Below are 8,508 nucleotides of genomic sequence, written 5' to 3' on the forward strand. Positions count from 1 at the left end.
CAATCACAAACTTTATATAGAAAGAAAAGAGATCGTGGGTAAGCAAAGCACTATTGAAGAAGAACAAAGTAGGAGGTCTCACACTGTCAGATCTCAAAACCTACTACACAGCCACAGTAGTCAAAACTGCCTGGTATCAGTACAATGACAGACACATAGACCACTGGAATAGAATTGAGAACCCAGAAATAGATCCATCGACTTGTGGTCAGCTGATCTTTGACAAAGAGCCAAAATCCATTAAATGGGGAAGACAATATTTGTTTAATAAATGGTGCTGGCAAAACTGGATATCCATTTGCAGAAAAATGAAACAAGATCTGTACCTCACACCATACAGAAAAACTAACTCCAAATGGATCAAAGACTTAAATGTGAAACCTAAAACTATAGAGTTCCCCAAGGAAAAACTAGGGGCAAATTTAGTGGCCCTAATATATGGCATAAATAGACTATCAAGCATAACCCAAAATACACAAACAGGAGAAGAAAAACTAGATGAATGGGGCCTTCTAAAAATTAAATTTTTATGTGCTTCCAAGGACTTCTCCAAAAGGGTCAAAAGAGAACCCAGAGATTGGAAAAGAATATTTGGCAATGGCATATCTGACAAGGCACTTATCTCTAGAATTTGTAGAAAACTCCAACAACTCAGTAATAAAAAGACAAATAATCCAGTTAAAAATGGGCAGAAGACATGAATAGACACTACACCAAGGAGGATATTCATGCAGCTAACAAACATACGAAGAAATGCTCATGATCATTAGCCATTACAGAGATGCAAATCAAAAAATGAGATACAATCTTGCCCCAGCACTGGCAGCAAAGTTCAACAAGACAGAAAATAACAAATACTGGCAAGAATGCTGAGAGATTGGGACTCTCATACACTGCTGGTGGGACTGTAAAATGGTACAACCACTGTGGAAAGCTGTATGGCGATTCTTTGCAAAGTTGTAAATAGAAACACTATTTGAGCCAGCCATTCCATTACTAGGTATATATCCTAAAGAAGTGAGAGCTATGACAAGAACAGACATATGCACATCCATATGCACTATTTACAATAGCCAAAAGATGGAAACAACCTAGGGGTCCATCAACTGAGGAATGGATAACCAAACTATGGTACATACTCACAATGAAATACTATGAAACCCTAAAGAATAATGTAGAATCTGCCAAACATTGCATAATATGGATGAACTTAGAAGACATTATGCTGAGTGAAATAAGGCAATCATAGAAGGACAAATATTGTAGTAATCTGTTATTGTAAAAGTCAAGGAAAGGTTTATCTATGGAAGGAAATTTTCTTTGTTGGTTACCAGGGGTGGGAGGGTAGGGTAGGGAATACTGTTAGATAGGTAGAGATTGTTATTGATTTGGGTGAAGAGAAGGGCAATGTACCAAATGTGAGTGATCAACATGGTGGCATAGAGGAAGAGGAAGATATAGAGGGGTATAGGGGAGGTACAGATAACAAAGATTAACCCTTTTGCACATACAATACTGCGTTGTCAGTGAAGGCAAACACAGGAGGTATATGGGTGGATAGATGGATGGACAGGCTGAACTATTAGGTATGTCTATGTAGCAGGGACTGTACCTAAGACCATGTGTAGGGTTGGCAGACAATGGTTCTACAAGTGTATTTGTATGTTTTGTAAGAATTCCCAGGTGTATAGTAGAGCTGACAAGGGACAAGTTTGCAGTCACTTCTTAGTCACAGCCATCTACCCAGAGGGAGTGAGTAGTTGAACCTGTAGGCTTGGGACCATAGTCGCAGGGGACATCAAGCTCAATTGGCATAACATACTACACAAAACATTGTTCCACCTCCTACTTTGGCTAGTAGTGACTGGGATCTTAAAAGCTTGCAAGCAGCTATCTAGACGCAACAATGGGTCTCTCCTTGTCCAGAAAAGAAGAATGAAGAAAACCAACAATTCATGGAAACAATTAGTCCTCGTGACTGGTACATCATGTGAACCTCAGCCTATATGACTATGAGACCAGAAGAACTAGATGGTGCCCAGCTACTACTGTCAACCACTCAGAGTCAAATATATGGAGGAGATTCTGGACAGAGAGGGAGAACAGTGTGGAATAAAAGTCAAAATCATTTGGGGGGGGGGAAAGGGGAGAGACCAGGTTTTCTGGTATGATAGAGCCTGGTGGAACCACTGAGACAATGGTCCCTAGCTGCCCTTCATATCTGGAATTGAACCCGTACCTGTGGCTTCCAGCCAAACAAAAGACTGGCATACGAGTTGAACATGTACCTGAGGTAGATACATTTCTTGGAGAGAATTATCATGGGAGAAAGAAGGGCTCTTTATACATAGGGAGACAGTTGAGGGGGCAGGAGTGTATGGAGTAACTATCAGGATGAAGTGGGAGGGGAGCTGTTGAATTGCAATAAATTGTAATTAATGTCATGAGATAATGAATGTGTGAATTGCTGTATGGAAAGTGAATTTGCTCTGTAAACTTCCAGCCAAATCACAACTAAAAAAGAAGAAGAAGAAGAATGACTTGTTTTACAAATATAATTAAGCTCAAAACACATTTCCTGATTGAATAAAAAAATAGCATTATATCTTCTGAGTACATGTATTTACAACCGTTTTATTTACTATCAAGGTACACATGGTGTTACAAGGAACACAGAAGTTGCAATTCATTCTCTATTGGAAAAAAATAACATACTTATTCTCCCACGGAGGTAGATGAAGGGAAAGTAATATGACAAGACATCAGGGCACATTTTGTGTTACATGGACATCAGTGCCAAATATATTTTCAGAATTAGAAAACAATGTAGAATTTCTCCCTTTATGGTATAACTGCATCAAGGTGTTCTACCATGTGTCATAGAAAACGTTATGGCACAAATATAGGAAAGTTCTCAATAGATTTCCTTATTGAGAAAGGAATATACCATGTCTCTGTTCTAGTAGATGGAATCAGTGCAGTTTTACATCTTATGAAAGTATAACTTGTGTTACAAGAAACAGAATATTCTTAGTACCTTGTCAGCAGGAGAAAAAAAATAAACTGATTCTATCATTGAATTACAAGAAGTGCATGGAGTTTTACATGTTTTGACAGTATATTTTGTGCTATGTGGATTTTGAATGTTAATCATTAAAAATATGAAAACTATTTCTTTTATGTACATGAGTTCTCAACTGTTTTATAAGTTATTATAGAACACTGTGTTGCAAGTATTAGAGAGTTCTCACTACATTCTCTGAAGGAGAATAGAATGTCCCATCTCTCCCCTTATAGTATATGAAATCAAAAGAGATCTACATGTGATTAAAACACATGGTGTGTTGCAAGGAAAGGAAGTTTTCCAATTCCTTCTCTGAATGAGAAAAGCAAGATTTTCTGTCATTCAAGTACATAAAATAAAATATGATTTATATATTCTCAATGGACAATTTTTGTTACAAGAATGGTAAGGTTCCCAGTACAATCCTTGAATTAGAAACCAAAAAAGACTTTCTCCACTTCTCTTTCCTGAAATGGAAAATGTTTTACATTATATCAAAATATACTTTGTCTTACAAGGATAGCAAATTCCCAAAGCTTTCTCTGAATGAGAAACCCATGTACAATTTCTGTCATTCAAATGCATGGAATCAAATATTTGACCATGTTCTCAATTTCTAAGTTGTGTTACAACGATGTGTTTAATCCAAATTTATTCTTGAAACTAGAAAGCTATGCACTTCTTTTCCTATTCCAGTACATGAAATTGAAGGATTGTTACACATTACAATCTTACACATTTGATATCAAGGATACGATAATTCCTCGCTTCTCCTTGGGACAGAAAACAGTGTACCCATTGTATATATCAGGTCCATGAATGCTATATAGGTTAACTTGTTTAGAACATGCACATGGTTTTGCTTTCACAACAAAGTTTCCAAGAAATCTTCTGAACGATTAAACAATGTGAAAATTCTCCAATTCATAGGAGATCCAAGGAACATGACATGAGATGCAAAACTACTTGTTTTACAAATATGAAGAAATTCCCAATGCATTTTCTGATTGGAAAAAGAAAGTACCATGTTTTCCTTCCAAGTGCATGTAGTTACAATATCTTTATTTCTTATCCATGTACACCTGGTGTTACAAGAAGGACACTGTCCCAATTTGTTCTCTGTTGGAAAAGATAACGTACTGATTTTCCCATAAAGGTAACTGAAGAGAAAGGAGTTTGACAAGATATCAAGGTAAATTTTTGCTATTTGGACAACACACACCAATATATTTTCAAAATTAGAAAACAATGTCCAATTTTTCCTTTTATTGTACATGAGGATCAATGAATTTTACAACTTGTCATAGAAAACGTTGTGGCACATATATAGCTAAGTTCAGAATAGATTTGCTTGTTGAGAGAGGAATGTAATATTTCTCTGTTCTAGTACACGAAATGAGTATAGTTTTGCAACTTACAAAATTACACACTGTTTTAAAAGGAAGACAATATTCTCAATACCTTGTCAACAAGAAAAATATACATCTACTGATTTCACCATTGAATTCCAAGAAGTCCATGGAGTTTTACATGATTGGGCAGTATATCTTGTACTATGTGGATGTTGAACATTAATTATTCATTTTCAAAATGAGAAAATTATGTCAGAATTGTTTCTTTCATGTACTTGGGTCCCAACTGTTGTACAAGTTATGAAAGAACACTGTGCATTGAAAGCATTGTATATTTGTCACTATATTCTCTGTAAAATAATAGAATGTCATATTTCTCCCATTCTCCTGCATGAAATTACAACAGATGTACATGTTATCAAATACACAGTGTGTTGCAAGGAAGGGAAATTTCCCAATTCATTCTCTGAGTGGGAAACACAAGATTTTCCTTCATTCAAGTACATAAAATCAATGATGATTTATATAATTTCAATGTACACATCATATTAAAGGAATGGTATGGTTCCCACTGAAATCTTTGAATTATATACCAAATGGCTTTATTATTTCTGAAATTAAAAAAAAATGTTTTACATATCAAAATACACTTTGTGTTACAAGGATAGCAAATTTCCAATGGTTTCTCTGAATGAGACACGAATATACTGTTTCTATCATTCATATATATGAAATCAAATATTGTGACCATGTTCTTTATTTCCAAGTTGCATTACAAGGATGTGTTTAATCCAAAAATATTCTTTAATGGGAAAGCTATGTACTACTTTTCCCATTCAGGTACATGAAATTGAAGGATTTTAACACATTGGAATGTTAAACTTTTGATTTCATGGATAAGGTAGCTCCTCATCTCTCCTTGGAATAGAATCAGGTCCATGAATTGTAAAAAATGTGACCTTGTTTATAAAATACATGTTGTGTTACTTTCTCCACAAACTTTCCAACAAATCTTTTGAATGATTGAACAATGTCTAAATTCTCCATTCCATGATTGGAGATCCAAAAAAATATGACTTATAACATAAGAACAACTGGTTTTACAAATAGGTAGAAGCTCAAAATCCATTTTCTCATTGGAAAAAATAAATACCAATTACCCATCTGAGTACATGTAGTTACAAAAATTTTATTTCTTATCAAAGTACACCTTTTGCTAAAAGGAGCACACAATTCCCAATCCATTCTTTATTGGAAAAAAAAATAACATATGGATTCTATTATGGAGGTAGAATAAGGGAAAGTGGTATGGAAATATACCAAGGTACATTTTGTGTTACTTGGACATCAGTTAATATATTTTCAAAATTAGGAAAAAATGTCCAATTTCTCCTTTTTGGTACACAAGGTCCAAAGAGTTTTACAACTTGTCATAGGAAACGTTGTAGTCAAAGCATAGGAAAGTTCACAATACATTTTCTTATTGAGATAAGAATGAACCACTTCTCTTTATAATACAAGAAATCAGTGCAGTTTTACATATTATCAAAATATACCTTGTTTTACATTGAAGAAAATATTCTCAGTAACTTGTCAGGAGGAGAGAAAATATCCTAATTCTACCATTGAATTTCAGGAAGTCTAAGGAGTTTTACATGATTTGACAGTATATGTTATGCTACATGAAGTACCTTAATCATGCACTTCCACAATGAGAAAACAACGTACAAATTTTCTCTTTCACATACACTTGTTCCCAACTGTTTTATAAGTTATAAAAGAACACTCTACATTGCAAGCACTGGACAGTTCTAAATTCATTCTCTGAAGAGGAATAGAATGCTCTATTTCTGCCATTCTCATACAGGGAATCACCACAGATTTACATGTTATAAAAATAAATAGTCTGTTGCAGGGAAGGAAAATTTCCCAATTCATTCTCTGAGTCAGAAACCCCCCCAAATTTCCATAATTTAAGAACCTAAAATAAAATATGATTTTTATAATCTCAGGAGCCCTCATGGCATAGTGCCTAAGGCACTTGACTGCTAACCAGAACGCTGGTGGTTCAAACCCACCAGCCACTCCTCATAAGGAAGTTTGGGCAATCTACTTCTGTAGTGATACTGCCTCAGAGTCCCAAGGAGGGGTTGTTATGAGTTGGATCTGACTCAATGGCTGTGAGGTTTTTTTGTTTTGTTTTGATATATAATCTCAGTGTACATAGGAATGGTAAGGTACCAAGCACAATCCTTGAAATAGAAACCAAAAAAGATTTTCTCCAATTCTAGTTCTTGAAATGAAAATTGTTTACATGATATCAAAATACACTTTGTGTTGCAAGGATGGCAAAGTTCCAATCGTTTCTATGAGTGAGAAACTTATGTACCATTTCTCTCACTCAAATATATGAAATAAAATATTTGAGCATATTCTCCACTTAACTGTTGTGTTGCAAGGGTGTGTTTCATCCCAAATTATTCTTTAAATTGTAAAGCTAGGCACTGATTTTTCCATTCCAGTACATGAAATTGAAGAATATCCGTACAATACAATCTTACACTTCTGATTTCAAAGATAAGATAGGTCTACACATCTCCTTGGAATATGAGATAGTGTATACATTCTATGTTTTATGTCCATGGATTCTATAAAGGTAAACTTGTTTATAAAATTTACATTGTGATACTTTCACCACAAAGTTTCCAACTTCTCATTGATTGCACAATGTGATTAATCTCCAGTTTATTATAAGAGATTCAAAGAATATGATATGTGATACAAAAACTACTTATTTTACAAATATGAAGAAGCTCAGAATGTATTTGAGCTTCTGATCTACTGATTTAAAAAAGACAATATCATTTCACTTCCAAGTACATGCAGTTACAAATGTTTTATTTCTTATCAAAGTACACCTGGTATTACAAGGAGCACAAAGTTCCCAATTCAGTCTTTGTTGGAAAAAAAAAAAATAACATAGATTCTCCTTTGAAGATAGAGGAGGGGAATGGAATTTGAAAGGATATCAGGGTATATTTTTGTTACTTGGACATCAGTTCTCAATGTATTTTCTAAATTAGAAAACAATGTTCAATTTCTCCCTTTATGGTACATGTGAGTCAAAGAGTTTTACAACTTGTCATAGAAAACGTTGTGGCACAAGTATAGAAAACTTCACAATAGATTTCATCATGAAAAAAAGAATTTACCACCTTTTTTCTAGTATATGAAATCAGTGCGTTTTACATCTTAGGAAAGTATACCTTCTGTTACAAGGAAGAAAATATTCTCAAATCCTTCTCAGCAGAAGAAAAATAAATACTGATTTTAGAATTTAATTGCAAGAAGTCCATGGAGTTTTACATGATTTGACAGTATGTTTTGTGCTTCAAGAAGTTGAATGAACATTAATCATTCATTTTCAAAATGAGAAAACAATGTTAAAATTGTTTCTTTCATGTACATGAGCTCCCAGTTGTTTTATAAGTTTTAAAAGAACATTTTGCATTGCAAGCATTGGACAGTTCTTGATACATTCTATGAAGAAGAAAATAATGTCCCATTGTACTTACACACAGATGAGTATGAATTACATGAAAGAAACAATTCTGACATCATCACAACAGATAGATTTGATATCAAAGTACACAGTGTGTTACAAGGAAGAGGAATTTCCCAATTCAATCTCTGAGTAAGAAACCCAAGAATACATTCTTTCACTCAAGTACATAAAATAAAAGATGATTTACATACTCTCAGTGGACACTTTGTTTTACAGGAATGGTAAGGTTCCCAGTACAATTCTTGAAAGAGAAACCAAAGAAAACTTTCTCCCATTCTAGTTACTGAAATGAAAATTTCTTTACATCAAAATACACTTTGTATTACAAGGGTAACAAAGTTCCAATGCTTTCTCTGAATGAGAAACCTATATACTATTTTTCTAATTCAAATATATGAAATAAAATATTTGGCCATGTTCTTGATTTCAAGGTTGCAATAAAAGGATGTGTTTCATACCATTTGTTGTTGTTGTTGTTATGTGCCATCAAGTCAGCCCTGCCTCATAGCGACCCCTCCTTGGGTTTC

This window comes from Orycteropus afer, unplaced genomic scaffold (assembly GCF_000298275.1).
Source record: "Orycteropus afer afer isolate SDZICR_OR568_19922 unplaced genomic scaffold, OryAfe1.0 scaffold00931, whole genome shotgun sequence".
Classification (NCBI taxonomy): Eukaryota; Metazoa; Chordata; class Mammalia; order Tubulidentata; family Orycteropodidae; genus Orycteropus; species Orycteropus afer.